Raw genomic sequence first — 23,860 nt, 5'->3', positions numbered from 1 at the left:
AAGCTTACTTACTTATCTATTTCTGCTTTATTGACTATGCCAAAGCCTTTGACTGTGTGGATCACAATAAACTGTGGAAAATTCTGAAAGAGATGGGAATACCAGACCACTTGACCTACCTCTTGAGAAACCTATATGCAGGTCAGGAAGCAACAGTTAGAACTGGACATGGAACAACAGACTGGTTCCAAATAGGAAAAGGAGTACGTCAAGGCTGTATATTGTCACCCAGCTTATTTAACTTATATGCAGAGTACATCATGAGAAACGCTGGGCTTGAAGAAGCACAAGCTGGAATCAAGATTGCCGGGAGAAATATCAATAACCTCAGATATGCAGATGACACCACCCTTATGGGAAAGTGAAAAGGAACTCAAAAGCCTCTTGATGAAAGTGAAAGTGGAGAGTGAAAAAGTTGGCTTAAAGCTCAACATTCAGAAAACTAAGATCACGGCACCTGGTCCCACCACTTCATGGGAAATAGATGGGGAAACAGTGGAAACAGTGTCAGACTTTATTTTTCTGGGCTCCAAAATCACTGCAGATGGTGACTGCAGCCATGAAATTAAAAGACGCTTACTCCTTGGAAGAAAAGTTATGACCAACCTACATAGCATATTCAAAGGCAGAGATATTACTTTGCCAACAAAGGTCCGTCTAGTCAAGGCTATGGATGTGAGAGTTGGACTGTGAAGAAAGCAGAGTGCCAAAGAATTGATGCTTTTGAACTGTGGTGTTGGAGAAGACTTTTGAGAGTCCCTTGGACTGCAAGGAGATCCAACCAGTCCATTGTGAAGGAGATCAGCCCTGGGATTTCTTTGGAAGGAATGATGCTAAAGCTGAAACTCCAGTACTTTGGCCATGTACTCATGCGAAGAGTTGACTCATTGGAAAAGACTCTGATGCTGGGAGGGATTGGGGGCAAGAGGAGAAGGAGATGACAGAGGATGAGATGACTGGATGGCATCACCGACTCGATGGACGTGAGTTTGAGTGAACTCCGGAAGTTGGTGATGGACAGGGAGGCCTGGCGTGCTGCGATTCATGGGGTCACAAAGAGTCGGACACGACTGAGCTACTGAACTGAACTGAACTGAAGCTTACTTTATAAAAGGTGTTCTGCTAGTCAGGAGGAGCTGATATCACCAGGAAGGGATTTAGTGTTTTTCTAGATATGAAGAGATTTAAAGATTGTTATCATGAAATCAGTTCCTGAAAATCTATCTACCTAAAACACCTGTTCCACCAGATTCCCTGGAGCACAGAGTGCCTCTCCACCCTGAACTCCCTCTAGGGGAAGTGTTAAAGGTCAACAGCTGCAGCAGCACAGGTTCAATCTCCACAGAGACAGATGGCAAATGCTTTGTTAGATGGTAAAACTAAGGCACAAAGAGAGAGGTCAGACTCAAAGTCTGTAGGAAGAGTCCAGTTCCTGAGTTCTTTCCAGCTGTTCTGTCCAACTGTGTGCCCTGAAAGCCACACTTCCCAGCCACCCCACTGACTTTAGCAGACCCAAGTTCTGACCCAGAACCTTCTCATCTCTATTCCTTGGTCAATGGCTACTTTTCCCAGCTGCACAACAGTGGGGGCCTAGGGAAAAGCAAGCTCTCGTTTGAGAAGGGGATCAGTTGGTGCTCACAGGCACACAAGCTCCATGATGAGGAACAGGTCTGGGTAGAAATCCAGCTATTCTAGTGACAGTGTTTACTTTTGTTAGTGTTATACCTACTCATTAGCTGATGTTCCTTTTCAATAATGAAGGAAGCCTAACCGATCCCTAACCTTCCTAGTCCTGACCATCTGGAATTCTTGTCAGTTAATACATGCCTCCAGCATGTACAACATACTCCACTGTACACATGCTTTCCCACCCACAGCCTTGTCTAACGGTCACAGGCTGCTCCCCAGCCCTTCAGGAGGGGTTTAATTGAGGCTCAGGGTGGGGAAGCAGTTGGCCACGTTTGTTCAGTCAGTGGCAAAGCTTGGATCTGATTCCCAGTCACCTTTCCCACTCCTGTCCCTTCCTCTACCCCTCTCATCTCAACAAATGCAAGCCTCCACTGCAAGCACGTTTTTCCCCAGTAGGGTGAAAAAGGTCAGAAGTAGGAACTTGGATTTTGGACTCTGACAGGCCTGGGTTGAAATCCTGAGGGGTATTTTGTAGGGCCACTTGGAAGCAAGAGCACCGAAGTGACCATCTTTGCCTCACTGATCTTGCTTCTAGTTATCTTGTGCTACTGAAGGTTTGGCTCTCCATCCTGGGCCCTGCTTCCAGGCAAGGAGTGCATTTGCCTCATATTTTATTCACATTGTATTATTTGAAGGTTTTGTAAGACTTTATTTGGAAAAGAACAATTTAAAAAGTCTGTTAGTGTTGAAGGCATAAATGAAAAACTAGCCTCATAAAGATAAAAGAACTTCAGACTGGGAAAAATACCACAGCTTCAAGCAAAAATCAAGAACTGGGAAAATATATTTTGAAATTGTGATAGAGCTTTTCCTTTACAAAAAGCTGGTATAATTTTTTTTTTTTTTTAAGCATTCACACAGTATAGAAAGGTAGTTGAAAAAAAGAGATGAGGTGTGCTCAGCTTTACTTTTAAAGAAAAATAAATCAGAACAGTTAGGTGCTCCTTTTCACCTCACACTTGGAAACTATAAAAGGTTGGTAATGCCCATTATTGTTGAGATTTAGGAAACAAGTATTTGCACACATAATTGAATGGAGAGTAAACTGGTACAATGCTTCAGGAGGACAATTTGACAAGAACTGGCAAATTAGATAGATGCCCATGCTTTTTCATGTTGTAACTCCATGTAGGCATCTGCCCTACAGATGCACTTTCAGGAGTATATACTAAGATGTCCAAAGTTATTCATTCCAGCTATTTTTCAGGAGCTTAAAGGCGTCAGTAATGTGATGTTCCTCATTCAGATCAGATCAGATCAGATCAGTCACTCAGTCGTGTCCGTCTCTTTGCGACCCCATGAATTGCAGCACGCCAGGCCTCCCTGTCCATCACCAACTCCCGGAGTTCACTGAGACTCACGTCCATCAAGTCAGTGATGCCATCCAGCCATCTCATCCTCTGTCATCCCTTTCTCCTCTTGCCCCCAATCCCTCCCAGCTTCAGAGTCTTTTCCAATGAATCAACTCTTTGCATGAGGTGGCCAAAGTACTGGAGTTTCAGCTTTAGCATCATTCCTTCCAAAGAAATCCCAGGGCTGATCTCCTTCAGAATGGACTGGTTGGATCTCCTTGCAGTCCAAGGGACTCTCAAGAGTCTTCTCCAACACCACAGTTCAAAAGCATCAGTTCTTTGGCACTCAGCCTTCTTCACAGTCCAACTCTCACATCCATACATGACCACAGGAAAAACCATAGCCCTGACTAGACGGACCTTTCTTGGCAAAGTAATGTCTCTGCTTTTCAATATGCTATCTAGGTTGGTCATAACTTTCCTTCCAAGGAGTAAGCGTCTTTTAATTTCATGGCTGCAGTCACCATCTGCAGTGATTTTGGAGCCCAGAAAAATAAAGTCTGACACTGTTTCCACTGTTTCCCCATCTATTTCCCATGAAGTGATGGGACTGGATGCCATGATGTTCATTTTCTGAATGTTGAGCTTTAAGCCAACTTTTTCACTCTCCTCTTTCACTTTCATCAAGAGGCTTTTGAGTTCCTCTTCACTTTCTGCCATAAGGGTGGTGTCATCTGCATATCTGAGGTTATTGATATTTCTCCCAGTACTAGTTAAATGATGGCACATCCATACCATTAATGAAAAAGTGTGCAGTTTAAATGAATGAGGTTAGTAAGTACATGCTGCAATGGGTAACTCTCCAGAAGGTGAAAAAAGGAAGCTGCATCGTGCTGTGTATATTATTCCATTTGTGTAGAAGGTGTTGGTGTGATGTGTCTTTGGGGAGAAGGGTTGAGAGAATGGAGAACTTCACTCTTTGTTTTATACTTTTCTATACTGTTTGAATTCTTTTGTGTGCATAGTTTATGTTTTTAAACATCAGTTAGAACTGGACTAGCCTTCAAAGGTGTGTTTCTTCTCCCCTAAATTGTCCTAAAGGAATTTAGAATTATTTAGATATGTGAGTATATGTGCACATTTTGCATGTACAATGAAAATTTCTGGAAGAGTATGAAAACTATTAACAGTGGTCATCTTTGGGGAGTGTGACTGGGAAATTGAGGAATGTTTTGGTGACCAACTGTCCTGGTTTGCCAGTGACTGACGTGTTGTTTTACGATGTGGGACTTTTCACTTTGAACCTGGACAGCCCCAGGATAACAGGATCACCCTGCTTTTGATTTTTATTCTATGTCCTTTGATTTGCTTGTTATGAATATGTATTATTTAACTACTGATTTCTCATCAGAGAAAATTAAAAACTATGTAGCCGTGTTGTCTCTGTATTGAAAACACACATATTATCTTTCTGAGTGTGTCTGTGCATGTATGCATAATTGTAGTTGAGCCTTGAACAGCCTGGAGTTTAGGGGAACTGATCATTCATGCCGTAGAAAATCTGTACATAACTTTACAGCCAACCCGCCCTGTAAAGAGTTCTGCATCCACAAATTCAACCAACCTTGGATCAGGTAGTACTGTAGTATGCATTTAGTGAACAAAAAAAAAAATCCATGTATAAGTGAGCCTGCACAGTTCCAACCTGTGGTGTTCGAGGTAGCACTGTGTGAAGGAGATCAATTAGAAATATGATGGATCATTTTATGTTATTTGGAAATGAGAATAGTGAGTCACAGTTGCCACAGGATGTTCCATTCCTTTGATGTTCCATGGAAAATGTAGTCAAATCCATATTCCTACGGTAAAGTATATTTACTGCTTAAAGGGAAAATCTGAGTGTTAATTTGTGGACCTTGTGTTTATTGACAGGCTGTTTTGGGCTGTAGGGCTTTGTGGCTCAGACAGTAGAGTCTGCCTGCAATGCAGGAAACCCGGGTTTGATCCCTGAGTTCGGAAGATGCCCTGAAGAAGGAAATGGCAGCCCACAACAGTGCTCTTATCTGGAAAATTCCATGGATGTAGGAGCCTGGAAGGCTACAGTCCATGGGGTCGCAAAGGATTGGACCCGACTGAGCGACTTCACTTTTTTTGGGGGGTGAATGTAATTTCTGGAGAATTTTGACTCCCTGGTCTTGGTAGTTTCTCCAGTAGAGGGCAGCCGTCTACCACAGTATCTCTTGCACTCACCCCATAGGGAATCTTCATACTTGGCACTCAATGGCACTCAGTAACTCACCTGGAAGTTAAACAGGTTGCATCAGAATGTCCCAACATTTGCATTAGTGATTCTATCACTAGTTTTAGGTATGATGTTGATTTGGTATAGAAGGTGAAAGTCACTCAGTGGTGTCCGACTCTTTGCAAACCCATGGACTCTACAGTCCATGGAATTCTCCAGGCCAGAATACTGGAGTGGGTAGCCTTTCCCTTCTCCAGGGGATCTTCCCAACCCAGGGATCGCACCCAGGTCTCCCGCATCGCAGGCGGATTCTTTACCAGCTGAGCCACAAGGGAAGCCCAAGACTACTGGAGTGTGGCCTATCTCTTCTCTAGCAGATCTTACCAACTGAGGAATAGAACAGGGGTCTCCTGCATTGCAGGCGGAATCTTTACCAGCTGAGCTATCAGGGAAGTCCCTTCGTATAGAAAGCTACTTTTAAGTACTAAAATACTAGTAATGAATAAAATACCGTTATTTGAATGTATTGAAAAATCTGAAGACTGAATCATCTTGAGATCAAGCTCCAAGACCCAGTTATTTATTTTATGCAAAAAGACAAGCCCTGTACAAATAGGCCCCCCACTCCATGAAAGTGTAATCAGCTACTACCTTGAGTTACTCAGAGTTTTGTATCAGTTTAGAGACTTTCTGACCAAGTATAAGAGAAACACGACAGCATTAAAATGAACAGCTTCAGACTCTCCATTTATGTGTGATGAAACTATAAACAAGAAATGAAGACAAAGCAAATGCTTTTAAACCAAACTTACCATCAGTTTTTTATAGTCCTTACCCTCAAGTAACTAAGCAAGCATGTAAGTAAAGATCTCAAAATTATAAAAAGAGGCAGGATTATTTAAGGGAGACTTTTTTTCCCCAAAAATAAGATAACTCTTTTTTACTTTTCATGATTAATTCAAATACTTTTCTGTGTTAATAATATTAAAATGATAGAATATGTTTAACATTTTTACATTTGACCTTTGTAATATATCTTTAATTTTTTGTATTTGAAATCCATTAAAGATTTAGTTTGTTCTTTAAAAATTGTGTACATGGTCTGCAATCTTTAAAATGCTAGTTATCATATGTATTTCTGTATTATGCAGAATGGATGACAAAATAGTGTCTGTCTTTGTGATATTATTGCAGTCACTTTCTTTGACTTTGATGAGCAGTCGCTTCACCTTGTTGGGTCTGTTACAGCACAGACGCGACAGGCATGATCACCTCACCTGGATTGTCCTAACACTGGGACACTATTAAAGTACCCAGGATTGCTTGTGTCTGGTCGTGTCTGAAGGATGAGGGTGCACCATATGGGCTCAGTGAGTATTACAACTTAACAGAACCTGGCTCCATTTCAGCTGCTTGCCTATCTTTGTGGAAACTTGGGACGTCCCTCTGGCTCTCTTAGAGAAGTGAGAAGCCAGTGGAGCCTCTCGGGTACTTGGAGATTACATCTCCCTGGGAATCTACACTTTTGGGGAGACTATGCTAATAGGCTCTTTGAGGATTAAAAAAAAGTATGGGTCTTAACACATGTCCTACATCATGTATTTCAAGTGCTTTTCCACCACGTAGTATGGTCGAAAGATGGGCTGGTAGTTCTTTATCTGCTTTAAACAATCTTGCATTTTCAATTTTGGGACACATTCATGCTTTAATGTCCAGTACAATAGCCAACAGCCAAATGTGTCTGTTAGCATTAAAATATGGGAAGTGTAATTGAGAAAGTAAAATTTTAATTTAAGTAATGTGGCTAGTGGGGCTTCCCAGATAGCTCAAGGGTAAAAAACTGCTTGGCAAGCAGGAGCCTCGGGTTCAGTCCCTGGGTTGGGAAGATCCCCTGAAAAAGGAAATGGTAGCCCACTCTAGTATATTTGCCTGTAAAGTACCATGGACAAGAGGAGTCTGGTGGGCTACAGTCTGTGGGGTCACACTGAGTCAGACATAGCGACAAAACATGTGGCTAGTCCATGGGGTCGCGAAGAGTTGGATGACTGAGTGACTTCCCTTTCACTTTTCACTTTCACGCATTGGAGAAGGAAATGGCAACCCACTCCAGTGTTCTTGCCCAGAGAATCCCAGGGATGGGGGAGCCTGGTGGGCTGCCATCTATGGGGTTACACAGAATCAGACACGACTGAAGCGACTTAGCAGTAGCAGCAGCAGCAGCAGCAGCAGTGGGTGCCTTAGTGGATGGCACAGATAGAGATCATTTGCATCATCCCAGGAAGTTCAGTTTTATAGGCTGTTCTGAGGATTTTCAAGCTTAATTGATCCCAGCCCTTCGGAACTCAATTTTCATTTTAACTTAAAATCTGATTTAATATTATTTTACTAGATGGCTGAATGGAGGCAAAACCGCCAAAGATGGTTAATTTTATAAATCTGGGAAAATGGATCTTGTGTGATTGCATAAGACATCCTTGTCTCTTGGCCTCCCCACCTGTGATCCCCAATGGCACAGGCCCGCCCGTGCTGAGTGGCAATCGTACCTGGGGCAGGATCTCCTGGGCCGGTGTTGCCGTCCTCCTTTTGGGCCACAGCTTGGTTCACCAGTCCCAGAGCCTGGGCCTGTTCCCCACTCAGTCGTCGGCCTGTGAAGATGAGCTCCTTCGCCAGGGCCACCCCCAGGCATCGAGGCAGCCTCTGAGTCCCCCCTGCCAGGATGGAGTAGGGATGGGGAATCCTCATGGAATGTGGGGGCCCAGAGGAGGCCCTGGCTGGGAGTCAGCCAAGGCCTCTCAGAGGACGAGATTGGGTTAGGCTGGCAGGGGAGACCCCAGAACATAGGGCAAAAGAGGAAAGTAGGGAATTATGCTGGATAGAGTGGAGTTGAACAAGTAGAGAAGAATGGATGGTGTGTGTTGAGATTACCTGCTCCTGGGAGGAGCCCTCGGGTGGTCTCGATCAGTCCCATGACAGCCGAGGAAGCTGCTTAGACAAAACAGAGTGAAGCCCCCACCCTGTCTTCCAGCTCCAATCCCTGAGGAGAGGAGATGCTGTCTGCTGGCTCTGCTCACCCCTCCAGCCGATCACTTCCCTCATCGTGTGGCCACAGCCAGACTTCTCCAGTAGCTGCCTTTGGAAGAGCCCTAGCCTGGAAGTCAGGAGTCCCAGCGCTCACCCTACCTCCACAACTCACTGAGCAACTCTCTTAGCCTTTCTGAGCCTCATGGACGGGGAAAAAAATTGATAACCTGTCTTTTACCTGCTTTATAGAGCTGTTTAGGATCAAGTGAGGTCATGGTGCTTGGAACAAGGAGGGGTTCCTGGATGGTGCCCGGTACCTATTTGTAAGTTAATGAATTCTCTGTCTCATGCATCCTTAGCTCAGGTCTGGCCTAGAGTGTCAGTGACTCCTGCTTCCACCAGTTTTCCTCCCAGCTTTTTGTCAGCCTGAAATTTTCCTGTATGCTGATCCACATCCTCCTTTCGCAGTTGTACTTCCTGTGACAGGCCCTCGTTGAGTGTCCCACCCCACAGGCTTCTCCTGAATTCCCTCAACACGGTCCCTGTGAACCATGCAGTGTGGGAGGGAGGGGTTTACATTCACCTCCTACCCACCAACCCCTTCAAGTTAGCTTTCCTGAACATAGGCAGGTGAGGACCAGGGTTGGTGCTATGACCTGACCTGGTATTTGATGTCTTCCCTTTGTTCTGCATCATATGGATATAAAGTCCCTCTATGCCCGGGACTACATGTTAAAAAAAAGATGAACAGTTCTTGCTTGGTGGCAGGAGAAAGTATGGCACCATTATGGCACTCAGATCTTCTCTGATCTCCTCTAAAAAGGGCACACCTAACCACCAAGTCAGCAAGGTTAAAAGCAACCAATTATCTTCATCCTCCCTGCCCTCCACATTTTGAAGTTCAATTTCTTTGAACTATTAATGCAAACCTCTGTGGATTCTGATAGAGCTACTGCAGGGCACTGTTCCTGCCCAGCCATGCTTGTGATTAACTGGGCATAGACTGCCCTCATGGCTCACCTTTGTTCACAATGTGATCGATAAAGCTGGCTTGGACAGAACTGGAAGACTGAATAGATACCTTTGTCCCCAACCTTTGCTCTCTATGTTCTTTCTAGTTGTGTCAGCAGTTGCCCTGGGGCTGGTATGAGCAGTCCTGAGCTGAGGGCAGCTGACTCTGAGAAGGGACTAGTCCTGTAGCAGTCAGGGGCTGGGCGGTGGGTGGGGAACCACTGCTGCCTGAATTCCTTGGCTCCCACTTTGCCTTTAGTTCTGGGGTTTGTTGGAAAGCTGAGAGCAGTGGCTGACTGAAGAATCCCCAGAATTAGCTTGTTTCATTCACTCTTCCCTCCCACCCTTCCACACGTCTCCCTGTACCCAGTACCTGCCACTCGGAGATTACAGGCCAGGGCAAGTTCCAGGCCTCCACCCAAGGCAAATCCATCCATAGCTGCAATGGTGGGTGCAGGGAACGCTGCTGTGGAGACAAAGGAGGGCTCAGCCTGCGAGGCCCTGGTAGGACCAGGACAGTGTCTCAGGGTAGGAGACGGTCTAGCTGGTTGTGATAGAAGGCTTCATTGGTCCCAAGTTTGGGGAGCTTACCTGGTACCTCAGCCAGGTTATCTTAGCAGTCAGTTTTCCCACTGGGGAAAGTTGTGGGATCTGCTGGGGAATAGGATTGAGGAGATGGATGGGCAGGGTGATGCCTAGTCATGCCCACCTTCCTGTGGGCCTCCGCAGGACCCGCCTTTTTACTCTTCCTTCTCATTCTGTGTGTTGGGAACAGAATTGAATCCGACATGGGGAAGGCCAACGGGCAAACAGGGTGATCAAAAAGACCCAGGGTGATCAGTGATCTGAGAAAGGAAGCTTGGATGATGGGCCAGGGATGGCTTCCTGGAGGAGGCGGCACTGGTTGTCTTAAAAAATCCATAAACAGTTCATATGGCCTAGGAGGGATATTCCAGAAAAAGAACAAGCATTTGTCAAAGCTCGCAAGCATGCTTGCTGAAAGTTGACTCTGGAATGGCCAGGCTTGTACGCTGAGGGCACAGGGGCTGGGCGTCAGAACTAGCAGGGCACTAATGCTGGGGAGCCAGTGCCCTTTGGACCCTCGTGGCACCCTCCTCCTTGTAGAATTCCTTGTCCCTGCCCCTCTCCCTGGGAGAATCATCTCTCCACAGAGCTCACAACAGAAATCATTCTGTCTTTAGAGTATGGTAGATTGGGTGAGGCTCTGAATCCCAGGCTGTCAAAGGATCCAGCAATGGAAACCTGAAGAGAAGCAGCCAGAGAGGAAAGAGAAACACCAGGAAAACTCGTCAGGGAAGCCAGGGAGGGAGGAGGGTAGTCAAAAAAAGAGAGACACAACAACAACAAAAAGATGAATTGCATTTCATCAAAATTAAAAACTAATGCATCAAAAGACACTATCAAGAGAGCAAAGACAACCCATGAATGGAAGGAAATACTGGCAAATCATACATCTGGTAAGGAACTGATATCTAGGCTATATAAAGATTTCCTACAACCAAATACAAAGGGCTTCCCTGGTAGTCCAGTGGTTTAAGACTCCACACTTCAACTGCAAGGGACACAGTTTGATCCCTGGTTGGGGAACTAAGATCATGCAAGCTGTGCAGAATGGTCAAAAAAAAAAAAAAAAAAAAAAAAAAACAAAACCTCACAAAGGACTTGAATAGACATTTCTCCAAGGAAAATAAGCCAGTGGGATTTCCCTGCTAGTCCAGTTGCTAAGATTCTGGCTTTCTATTGCAGGTGGCCCAAGTTCCATCCCTAATTGGGGAACTAGAGCACTCATGCCAGAACTAAGAGGTGGCATGTGACAATGTAGTTTGAAGATTCTGTGTCCCTCAACTAAGACCCAGTGCAGCCAAATAAATATTTAAAAAAGAAGATAAAGCAGTAAGCACTGAAAATGTGTTCAGCATCATTGGGGAAATGCAAATAAAAACCACAATAAGATACTGCTTTTTACCCATTCAGACGGTTATTATAAACAACGAACAAAAAAGTGTTGACATTGGTGTGGAGAACTCTGATGTACTGCTGGTAGGAATGTAGAATGATATAGCTGCTGTGAAAAATATTTTGATGCTTCCTCCTGAAGTTCAACATAGGATTACTATATGGTCCAGCCACTTTACTCCTAAGTATGTACCCCAAAGAATTGAAAGCAAGGACTCAAGCAGATACCTGCACACCAATGTTCATAGCAGTATTAATCACAATAGCCAAAATGTGGGAACCACCCAAGTCCATCAACAGATGGATTTAAAAATTGTGGAATATATATGTGAAAAGGAATATTATTCATTTTTAAAAAGGATAGAAATTCTGCAATATGCTACAACATGGATGAACATGAAGTACATGATGCTAAGGGAAATAAGCTAGCCATGAAAGGACAAATGTATGATTCTACTTGTATGAAATAGAGTAGACAAATTCGTAAAGATAGAGAGTAGAATGGAGGTTACTGGGTGTTAGGGAAATGGGGAGGAATTGCTTAATGAGTATACAGTTTATTGAGATGATGAAATAGTTTTTGAAATGGATAGCGGTGATTATTGAATAACGTTGTGAATGTACTTGCTGCTGCTGCCGCCAAGTCGCTTCAGTCGTGTCCGACTCTGTGCGACCCCATAGATGGCAGCCCACCAGGCTCCCCCATCCCTGGGATTCTCCAGGCAAGAACACTGGAGTGGGTTGCCATTTCCTTCTTCAATGCGTGCAAGTGAAAAGTGAAAGTGAAGTCGCTCAGTCTTGTCCGACCCTCAGCGACTCCCTGGACTGTAGCCCACCAGGTCCCTCTGTCCATGGGATTTTCCAGGCAAGAGTACTGGAGTGGGGTTGCCATTGCAGTCTCTGGTGAATGTACTTAATACCAGTGAATTTTACACTTACAAGTGATTAAAATATAAATTTTGTGTAATGTATATATTTGTGACAACTCAAAAAATACATTAAATAGTAATAAAATTTTATTAATTATTTTTTCCTGTTTTATTGAGAAATAATTGGCATACATCAGGTATAATTATTTTTTAAAAGAAGGGCTTGGTGGGTGATGCTGAAGGTCACGTAAGATGAGGAGTGAGTGCAGGGACAGTGGCATGGGGGGGGCAGGGTCCTTGGTGAGAGTAGTGACAGTGGAGGGTCACTGAAGGCCAGACAGCCGGAGCCTGAGTCATGAATAGGGGGTGAACGTACTCTCTGCAAGTCCTAGATTATGGGAAAGTCAGTTGGGAGAGCCTTTGGGAGTCTGATTAGTCCTAGCCCCTCAGTGACAGATCAGGAAACTGAGACCCAGAGAGAGACAGGGACTAGCCCAGGATTCCAGAGCAAATCAGAGGCAGATTCAGACCTCCTGCATGCCCCCTTCTTTTCCTGTCCTTTGCTGGGGGTGGTGAGGAGTGGGGCTAACAGTCATGAAGTGACCATGATGGAAGACGTCAGACCATGGGGGAGCCAAAGGAAGAGGCCGGAGTAGGAGGAGGGCCTCGACCAGGTCAGCGGGGTCAGGCAGATTGGTCCGCATACTTCCCTTGCCACCTCCCGCCCCAGGCTGCTCACCGGGATCCTGACAGTTGAGGCCTGGGGACTGAGCCACATGCCCTTGAAACTGCCTAAGAATCACTCGCTTCCCACCCTCGTCCTCCGCAGCCTCTTCCTGTCTCCCGGGTGCCCCCTCCAGAGCCACCCTGGAGTCAGTTCTTAGCTCAACTCTCATTCGCTTGCTTCTTCTTGTGGGCCTGGGATGCGGCATTTCTCGTCTCAGAAAGGAAGTGCGTGGTGCTTGCCCTGTTGTGAGGACCAAATGGTGCAGAGACATGGAAGAGTTTCATTGACAGGGACTGAAATCTTGTAGATGGGCAAAGGGGCAGTAAGTCAGTCCTATCTTGGCCACAGACCTGGTGAGTGTCGTTGGACTCCGTTTTCTCATTTCCTCAATGAAGGGTCAGAACAGAAAGAACAAGGATTTGGGGGTCAGAAAGGTCAAGTTCTAACCAAATTCTCACTAGCTGTGTTGCTCTAAGCAAGGAATTTCACCTCTGAGTGCATATCTTTAAATGGGAATGATCCTGTGCTGTGTACTAAGTCGCTTCTGTCATGTCTGACTCTTTGCGACCCTATAGGCTGTAGCCCGCCAGGTTCCTCTGTCAATAGGGATTCTGCAGGCAAGAATATTGGAGTGGGTTGCAATTTTCTCCTCCAGGGGATGTACCCAACACGGGATTGAACCCGTGTCTCCTGTGTCACCAAGCGGGTTCATTAGCAATAGCGCCACTTGGGGAGCCCAGAGTCCTGTGCTAGAAATGACCTAAGTATCCCCTACATGCAGGCTGGTGGGAGCCCTGCTGAGCCCCGGGTTGGGGGCAAGGAAGGAAACCCACCTGCGCAGAACACACCCTTCACTGCACTCCTGAAGATCAGGACACGCACTTGACGGTCCTCCCGAAGCTGGGCCAGAGCTTCCAGCAGCTGCAGAGGAGACCAGATCAGATACCTCCCAGCTCGCCCCAACCCACCCTGGTGCCCGCCCTTACTCACCTGACTGACGAAGACGTTTCCCAGGGCATTGCGGGCACTTGGTCTGTTCATCAGAATCTCAGCAATTCCTGCAAGGGACAGGGCAGCGCTGGGTGAGCCAGCTGCCCTGCTCACTCCTGTCTGGGGCCTGGGATCTGGGCAGCCTCTACCCTTGATGAGCAGTGTGACCTGGGGCAAGTCATACACACTCAGGCCTCAGTTTTTCCAACCATAAAATCGGGAGAATAACCCTTGCCCTTTCTGCCTCACAGAAGTGGAAGAGCTTGAGAACCTCGGAGCACCATGGGGAGAGGGACGAGAATGACTGCCCCAGTGGTTCCTGCCTGCTTCTGCCATTGCGAGACACACACACACCCCTACACACCCCTTCTTCAATTTCACGTATCTCTCTCCATGTGATTCTTTTCTCTACAGCCAGACTTCTTCCTCTCGAGCTGAATGAGTTATGATAACATCACCACCCAGAAATCTCGCGTGCCCTGACTCATTCACTGCTCCCACCTCCCCCCTTAAAAGTAACAACTCTCCTGACTTTCTTTTTCCTCCTGACTTTTTATGGTGATCACTTTCCTGCATTTCTTAACAATTTTATCACAAAAATATTCTTCTCTAGACATTATAGTTCAGACTTGCTAATTTAAAAAAAATAAAACTCTTAAAAGCTTGTTAAAATCCTTAGGTTCTGCCTCTAGCCCTGTCTTTTGCTCAAAGATATTTATTAAAGAACCTGGGGTGGGACTTCCCTGGTGGTCCAGTGGCTAAGACTCCCTTAATGCAGGAAGCCTGTGTTCAATCCCTGGTCAGGGAACTAGATCCCACATGCTGCAACTAAGATCCCAAATACTGCAACCAAGACTGGCACAGCCAAAGAGAAAAAAAGAACATGTGGCATTTGACCTGTAAGATTTCCTGCAGCATGGAATTTACTGATTGCACACTCATGGGACAAGCGAGCAGATGCCTTTGTCATAGGAATTTAACAGCTAATCCAGAGGCTTGAGCATGTTCACATTCTGTCCTCTTTGGCAAGAGAATATCCTTTGCCCTACTCATGTGATATTCTTTCACGAGCACCAGTGAAACTTCTTGAAAGGCTTTTCTGTATTCAGTTAATAATTTTCTTGCCTTCCATTCTCTTAAGTCTTCTCCAGTCTAGCTCCCACCCCATCTCTTGGCAGAAACTGTTCTCACCTAAGTGAGACCAGTGTAATCACATCACTAACTGAGGGACATATTTCCATCCTTGTCCCAGGCTCAGCAACAATTAACTCTCCTGACCAAACACCTGCTCCTCCTTGAACATTTTCTGCTGTGGCCTTTTTTGTTTTTTCAGTAGACATTTTTTTTTCAGAACAGTTTTAGGTTCACAGCAAAATGGAGTAGAAAGTGCTTCCCTGATGGCTCAGAAGGTACAGAATATGCCTGAAATGCAGAAGACCCGGGTTCAATCCGTGGGTTTGGAAGATCCCCTGAAGAAGGAAATGGCAACCCACTCCAGTATTCTTGCCTGGAGAATTCCATGGACAGAGGAGCCTGGCAGGCTACAGTCTGTGGGACTGAGAGGAGTCAGACACGACTGAGAAAGTATGGAGATTCCCATAAATCCTCTAGCCACTGCATAGGCATGGCTTCCCACCAGAGTGGGACATTTGTTACCAAAGATTAACCTCCATACATATGTCATTATTACCCAACTTCCACAGTTTACATCAGGGTTCACTCTCGGTGTTGCATATGCTATGGGTTTTGACAGATGTATAACAACATGTACTTGCCTGTGGCTCCACATTTTCCTGGCTTTCCTACGTCTCAGATGATGCCCTGCACTTCTTTTCTAGGTTTTCTTCTACCCAATTTAAAAATTCTTAATTCATTTATTCAACATATATCTATAATAGGTAAAAATTTTCATTTTCAGAGTGAGGTATAGTGGGAAAGTGGAGAAGGCAATGGCACCCCACTCCAGTACTCTTGCCTGGAAAATCCCATGAATGGATGAGCCTGGTAGGCTGCAGTCCATAGGGTCGCTGAGAGTTGGACACAACTAAGTGACTTCCCTTTCACTTTTCACTTTCATGCATTGGAGAAGGAAATGGCAACCCACTCCAGTGTTCTTGCCTGGAGAATCCCAGGGATGGGGGAGCCTGATGGGCTGCCGTCTATGGGGTTGCACAGAGTCGGACACGACTGAAGCAACTTAGCAGCAGCAGCAGCATAGTGTGAAAGATACTATAGGTAAGAGACTATTCCATTGGAAAAATTGCATCTTATTGAATGTGTTAATTTCTGTTGTACAGCAAAGTGATTGAGTTATATACATATATATTCCTTTTCCTATTCTTTTCCATTATGCTTTATCACAAGATATTGAATATAGTTTCCTGTGTTATACAGTAGGACCTTGTTTATCCATTCTAGATATAATAGTTTGCATCTGCTAACCCCAAACTCTTAATGCATTCTTCCCCAACCTTTCCTTCCCCTTGGCTACCACAAGTCTCTTCTCTATGAGACTACTCAAGTAGTTGAAGTTCCTGAAAGGTCAATCCAAGATCTCTTTATTCAGTCGTTGGTACAGTTTTGTATTTAACACACACTGGCCTCTGTACTAAGCACTGATGTCAGAGACTAGAGCAGACTCAGTCCCTATCCTCTTAGATCCTACAGTCTAACAGAGGAGATCGACATTCAGCAAGTAATTACTATTAGCGACGACAACAACATAGGGGAAAAAAGACAGGAGGATGGGGGTTTAGAGTGAGCAGAGGGGAGCCCTAGTGTAGAAGATCAGCAGTGACTTCCTGGGGGAAGAAGTGACCTTTCAGCTGAGAGCTGAGGAATAAATAGGAGTTAGCCAGACAAAAGTGTGTGTGTGTGTGTGTGTGTGTGTTGGTGGGGAAAAGCCTATTTCAGAGAGGGAGTGGCACAGATGAGGGCCCTGAGTGCAGCAGAGCAGGTACTATAGGGTTTATATTGCTGGGCCTTTAATGTTTTTTGGCTGCACCTGAGAATTAAGCCAACATAAAACAGATTAACAGGAGAAAAGCATACGAATTTGTTCAAGTTTTATGTAACACATGAGCCCTCAAAAGGAAATGAAGACCCCAAGAATGGTAGGTCCACATGCTCTGACAAACCTAGGCAGCGTATTGGAAAGAAGAGACATTACTCTGCTGGAAAAAGTCTGTATAGTCAAGGCTATGGTCTTCCCAGTGGTCACGTACGGTTGTGAGAGCTGGACCGTAAAGAAGGCAGAGTGCCAAAGACTGTGCCAAACACCTTCGAACTGTGGTGCTGGAGAAGACTCCTGACAGTCCCTTGGACAGCAAGGAGATCAAACCAGTCAATCTTAAGGGAAATCAACCCTGAATACTCATTGGAAGGACTGATGCTGAAGCGGAAGCTCTGTATTACGGTCACCTGATGTGAACGACCGACTCATTGGCAAAGTCCCTGATGCTGGGAAAAATTGAGGGCAGAAGAAGAACATGTCAGAGGATGAGGTGGCTGGACGCATCACCCATGCAATGCATATGAATTCTGGGAGATGGTGAGGGACAGGGAGGCCTCGTGTGTTACCGTCCATGGGGTCGCAAAGAGTCAGACACAACTGGGCAGACAAACAACACACAACATGCTTTTACAGTGGGTTGTATGAAGAGCAGCAACTGTGGCAAAGTTAACTGTGTGGGAGTCTACAAGAGGAGAAGGCCTGTTTCTGCACAGGTGTCTGTTCACACATGTCTATTTCAACATGCTTGTCTGTTTGTATAGAATTCTCTTGGCTTCAACTCCCTGTTGAAGCCCATAATGAGAGACCATAGTCCCTGCCAACTTCAGGACTGCAGCCTGCTAAAACCCTGAGAAGGGAGTTTGTGGGTACTTTGAAGCAGAGAACCCAGCAAAATTGTGCCTAGACTTCTGACCTATGAAAACTATGAGATAATAAATGTACGCTATTTTAAGCAACAGAGTCTGTGGTAAATTGTTATGTGACAGTAGAAAACAAATATAATCATGACATCCTGGGGTTGACAGGAACTTTCCTCTCTCCTCTTCACTTTCCTGTTCTGTCTTTCCTTTTTCTCTGGCTAACTCTCTCCCATATTTCATCTCTAGCTCCCTCTTGCAGAATGCAAATATGGTGCTCGGCTGAAGTCACAGCTCAGTCACATCCCAGCTCCATGGCCTTGGACAAGTTACTTTATCCTTCTGACCTTCACTTTCCTGATCTATAAATAGAAATACTAAAAAGGTTGTAGTGAAGATTAAAAGAGATAATGTCCATAAGTGTATAACCAGAGTCTGTGGGCACTTTGAGCAGGGAAAATGCACAGAAGCTGGTGAAAGTCTAGGACCCAATATGAGGTGTGAGCTCTAAGCTGGGAGACCTAAGGGGCCAGACAGTGTGTCTTTGGTTTTCATTCATTCGCCTGACAATGTTCAGCTTGTACTACCACATGCCAGGCCCCGGAGAAATAGAGGACCCAGCCATGGTCCCTGACTTCTTAGTTGACACCCTATTCTGGGAACATTGCCCTTGCTGGACCCCAGTAATAATGATGGGTTTGCATTGTACCCTCTCTACTCCTATCAGACTCCCGTGATGATTTGATTTGCTTAGCAGAAGACCTAGAGTCACATCTATCTGGGTCTGGATCACACAGTGATGTGGGTGGGAGTCGATAGAAACCCCTGGAAGGTCGTGTGGGTATGTGTGCTCAGTTGCTCAGTAGTGTCTGACTCTGTCATCCCTATGGACTGTAGCCTGCAAGGCTCTTCTGTCCATGGGATTCTCAAGGCAAGAACACTGGAGTGGCATTGCCATTCCCTTCTCCAGGGGATCTTCCTGACCCAGGGATCAAACCCAAGTCTCCTGTGTCTCCTGCACTGGCACATTCTTTTACCACTGAGCTGTGTGGGAAGCCTTAATAATCCCTTAGTATATAGGGGGGGAAACTAAGGCTCAGAAAAGAAGAGAATGTGCCAAAGTTACTAGGTGGACCCAGCTAGCAATCCTCAGTCTCAGAGTTAACAAGTGATGAGGAAGACAAGTCCAGACAGAAGGAATGTAAAAGGACAAGGGTGGGAGCTGCTGCTACTGCTGCTAAGCTGCTTCAGTGCTGTCTGACTCTGTGCGACCCCATAGACAGCAGCCCACCAGGCTCTTCCGTCCCTAGGATTCTCCAGGCAAGAACACTGGAGTGGGTTGCCATTTCCTTCTCCAACGCATATATGCATGCTAAGTAGCTTCAGTCATGTCTGACTCTGCGACCCTATGGACAGCAGCCCACCAGGCTCCTCTGTCCACAGGATTCTTTAGGCAAGACTACTGGAGTGGGTTGAAGAGGGTGCAATTCCTAAGTGGTTTACAAAGGTAGAGAGGGAGGAGAGGACCCAAGTCAGGGGCACGGTTAGAAGAAAACACTTAAGTGGGATGGCTTAAAATGAACAAACCCATGGTAGGAGAGATAAGGTGACATGGTCAGGTTGTGGTGGAGAACCTTGAATATTCAGCTAAGGAGCTGGAGTAAAGCCATCAGAGTGAGGAGTGGTTAACGGGCTAAGCTCATTTTCAAAGACAACAGGCGCAATGTGACAATGCTCTGGTGCTGTCACGCCAAGTGGAAGACAGAACTGGTGACTTGTAGGAGGATGGTGGGATGGTTCTCCTGGGTGTGGGTCTCCTCCTCATGCCTCCTCCACTGCCTCTTCTTGGTTTCCTTATCTCCTTCCCTCTAGGACATTCTATATGCCCTCTGGCAGGGGCAGAAGCTTAATCTCCTGACTCTTATTGTTGTTGTTCAGTGGCTCAGTCGTTTCTGACCCTTTGTGACCCCACTGCCTGCAGCACTCCAGGTTTCCCTATCTTTCACTATCTCCTGCTGCTGCTGCTGCTAAGTCACTTCAGTCGTGTCCGACTCTGTGCGACCCCATAGACTGCAGCCCACCAGGCTCCCCCGTCCCTGGGATTCTCCAGGCAAGAACACTGGAGTGGGTTGCCATTTCCTTCTCCAATGCATGAAAGTGAAAAGTGAAAGTGAAGTCACTCAGTTGTGTCCAACTCTTAGCGACCCCATGGACTGCAGCCCACCAGGTTCCTCTGTCCATGGGATTTTCCAGGCAAGAGTACTGGAGTGGGGTGCCATTGCCTTCTCCGTCACTATCTCCTAAGTTTGCTCAAATTTATGTCCTTTGAGTCGATCTTGGCATCCAACCATTTCATCCTCTGTCACCCCCTTCTCCTCCTGCCCTCAGTCTTTCCCAGATCAGGGTCTTTTCCAATGAGTCAGGTCTTTGCATCAGGTGGCCAAAGTATTGGAGCTTCAGGTTCAGCATCAGTCCTTCCAATGAATATTCAGGGTTGATTTCCTGTAAGATTGACTGTTTTGAGCTCTTTGCTGTTCAAAGGACTCTCAAGAGCCTTCTCCAGCACCACAGTTAGAAAGAAACAATTCTTTGGTGCTCAGTCTTCTTAAAGGGCTTCCCTTGTGGTTCAGGAGCTTCCCCGGTGGCTCAGACAATAAAGAATCTGCCTGCAATGCGGGAGACTTTAGTTCGATACCTGGGTTGGGAAGATCCCCTGGAGGAGGGCATGGCAACACACTCCAGTATTCTTGCCTGGAGAACCCATGGACAGAGGAGCCTGGTGGGCTAGAAAACTACTAGAATTCTAGTGATTTACTAGAATTACTAGTAATCACTGAATTACTAGAAGAATGTGATAACCATTAATAGTTGAGAAGACAGGTTTTAAAATCAGACCTGGTTCAATTTGCTTAAACTCTCTGTCCTTGTTTTATTGACCATAAACCTGGGAGAATAGTTATAGCTATTTCAAGCCAAACACTGTTGCCAGTTTGGCAGTGAATTGAGCATGAGAGCAAGGGGGGTATTCTCTAACGCTAGCCATCCCACATGGCCAGAGAATTCTCACCAAGTGATGTAGTAGGATGCCAGAAGCCCCTTCATGTCCATCAAAAGTGGGGGATGCACATAGGGAAGTGTATGCAACAGCAGGGCGCTAGGAACAGCTCTTCAACTTCATATCAAGCAAGAAAAAAGGAGATATACAAAATCCCTAGAACAACTGAATCTGTGTAAACTAAAACTTGGACACAAACAGTGCTACTTTAAACGCGGGGAAGGTTAGAGGGGTTGGAACTGGGGAGAAAGTAGACAAGAGGACCTTGCCCAGCTGGTGACCCACAGCGGACAGGGGAATGCCACTCACGGATTGCAAAGTCCAACCACTGCCCTTCACCCGCCTTTGCAGATAACACTACCCCCAAACAGAAACAAAACAAAATAAAACACAACCAAACAAAACCCAAGACAAGGCTCAATCAAAATGTTCTTGCCAGTGACTGCTGTGAAATTTTCTTGATTCAGCAGGACTCCAAACTCCACCAGAAGCTGCAGGGCAATTGTGCAGGGGGTCGCCAAGCTCTCCTCGGGTCTCTCCTCTCTCCCCTCCCCCCCCACCCCCAACCACGTCCTCTCCTCTGCTCCTCCTTTCCAGGAGGCCGGGCACCCTAAGCCAAATTGGAATTGGTTTGGCTGTCCAGCCCACTGGAACCTTGCTAGGAAGTTTGGCCTGGAAGGAAATCAAGTATTTTAAAGCTCTAGTGGGGGCTGGGCTTGCTGGCACCTAGTTCTACCCTTGAACAAGTCCCCTCTCTTTCCTCACAGCCCCGGGGAACCAAATATGGGGCTGAAGGGACCGATATTGACATAAAATCCCATTGGAATTATGGTGGGAGCGGCAGGTGAAGTGGTCACCTACCAAAGGATTTAGGCCTGGGGAGCCTCTACTGGCGGAGAAGGCAAAGGCATCCCACTCCAGTACTCTTGCCTGGAAAATCCCATGGATGGAAGAGCCTGGTAGGCTGCAGTCCATGGGATTGCTGGGAGTTGGACACGACTGAGTGACTTCACTTTCACTTTCCTGCATTGGAGGGGGAAATGGCAACCCACTCCAGTGTTCTTGCCTGGAGAATCCCAGGGACGGGGGAGCCTGGTGGGCTGCCGTCTGTGGGGTCGCACAGAGTTGGATACGACTGAAGCGACTTAGCAGCAACAGCAGCAGCAGCAGCAGCCTCTACTGGGATGCAGGAACTTTGGGGTCCAATCCTCAAACACACTGAGCAACCTGCCTCCCCCTACTGGTTTTGGGGTAGGAGATAGACGGGCCCCTGGGCCAGACAACTGGTGTTTCTCAAGTGGAGTAAAACTGAAGTTTTTTTCTCACTCAGACACTCCAAGGACAAAACTAGTGTCAGTAACTGAGCTCTGCTGGAATAAAGAGGTTAGGTGACTACTCCTGAGGTCAAGGAAAATGTCCCTGTCTACACATGTGCAGAAAGGCTTATTGGGGGTCAAAAAGGGAGGCAGTGCCACCCCATAGTAAGCATGGACACACCCCCATAGGTCTCTGCAGTGGGATCCATCTTAGCAAAGTGTTGCGCAGACACATTGGAGAGGTCTAGGACCAGTCAGGTGTGAAGAAACAAGATAATTTGCCATATATAAACACCCAAAGGCTGTCCTTTCTAAGTGTTTTAACTCACCTCTTTACTGGCCTCCTCCTCGTTAGAGAGGCCCCCAATACCCTTTCTCTCTGGATGTGTATTTCTGCCTAGCTTTTCTGACTTAAATATAACTGCTTCTCTGTGTGCTCTCCCATATGTTGTGCTGTGTCTGTAATAAGCTTTGTACCTGTTTTTACAGTCTTTGCCTCCTTGAAACATTCTTGTTTTCAAATGGGGCCAAGGCCACTTTCCTTCTAGCCTCTCCCTGCTGGTGGTCTAGCAGCTAGGATTCCTGGTTTTCATCCAGGCTACCCACCCAGGTTCAATTTCTGGGTGGGGAACTAAGATCTCTCTCAGGACCACTCATTGCTTTCTCTCTCTGAGATCAGCTTCAATCCGCCTGCATGTAGTGGGAGCACTGGCCATGGGTCCCTGCCTGGCAACAGCACCAGGCATGCTGGACCCTGTCTCCTTCAGCCCAGTGGAGCTCACCCCAGCTGCCCTCCCAGGCTCACCAGGACAGCAAGTGCACTTGGCGTGGTCTGGACCCACCAGAACTTACACCTGGATCTCCAGGCCGGCAGCCCCCAGGTTGGAGGAGCAGCCTCGGGTCCCAGGTGGCCGCCAGGGGCGTGAAAAGCACAGGGTGCTGGTCAGGGCGCACAGCATTGGGGCCTATTCTGGGAACGGGCCACTCGGCCTTCCACCACCGCCTCCCACTGAAAGCTTGCTGCCCTGCCCCAGGCCTTCAAGAACTGTTTCTCCTTTGGGAACACCCTCAGCCTCTTGGAGACCAGAAGACATGGGTTAGAAGAAAGCCCAGCTGTGCTGTGTGATTTTGGACAAAACTGCCAATATCTCTTAAATGCCAAAATTTTAATCTGTAAAGCATAGGTAATAAAAGTGATAAGTGCCAAATATAAAGACAGCTGAGAGCTAAAGTAGTAAAAACAGATTTTAATCAGTAATACACTGTTGCAAAAGAGAAATGTCCAGGATGAACCAAACTCTTAACATAGTTTCTAATAGCTCAAGGACACATCCCTAGGATGACTCTGCTGCTGCTGCTGCTGCTAAGTCGCTTCAGTCGTGTCCGACTCTGTGCGACCCCATAGACAGAAGCCCACCAGGCTCCCCCATCCCTGGGATTCTCCAGGCAAGAACACTGGAGTGGGTTGCCATTTCCTTCTTCAATGCGTGCAAGTGAAAAGTGAAAGTGAAGTCGCTCAGTCTTGTCCGACCCTCAGCGACTCCCTGGACTGTAGCCCACCAGGTCCCTCTGTCCATGGGATTTTCCAGGCAAGAGTACTGGAGTGGGGTTGCCATTGCCAGTCTCTGGTGAATGTACTTAATACCAGTGAATTTTACACTTACAAGTGATTAAAATATAAATTTTGTGTAATGTATATATTTGTGACAACTCAAAAAATACATTAAATAGTAATAAAATTTTATTAATTATTTTTTCCTGTTTTATTGAGAAATAATTGGCATACATCAGGTATAATTAT

General features: G+C 46.3%; 1 pseudogene; it reads right to left on the bottom strand.

Annotated features, from left to right (window-relative positions):
* Positions 1-1,503: 1,503 nt before the first annotated feature.
* Positions 1,504-23,018, bottom strand: LOC129656483 (enoyl-CoA hydratase domain-containing protein 2, mitochondrial-like; annotated as a pseudogene).
* Positions 23,019-23,860: the final 842 nt, after the last annotated feature.

This window comes from Bubalus kerabau, chromosome 6 (genome assembly GCF_029407905.1).
Source record: "Bubalus kerabau isolate K-KA32 ecotype Philippines breed swamp buffalo chromosome 6, PCC_UOA_SB_1v2, whole genome shotgun sequence".
NCBI classification, from domain to species: Eukaryota; Metazoa; Chordata; class Mammalia; order Artiodactyla; family Bovidae; genus Bubalus; species Bubalus kerabau.
The sequence above is the reverse complement of the archived record's forward strand: the minus strand, read 5'-3'. Positions and strand labels throughout refer to the sequence as shown.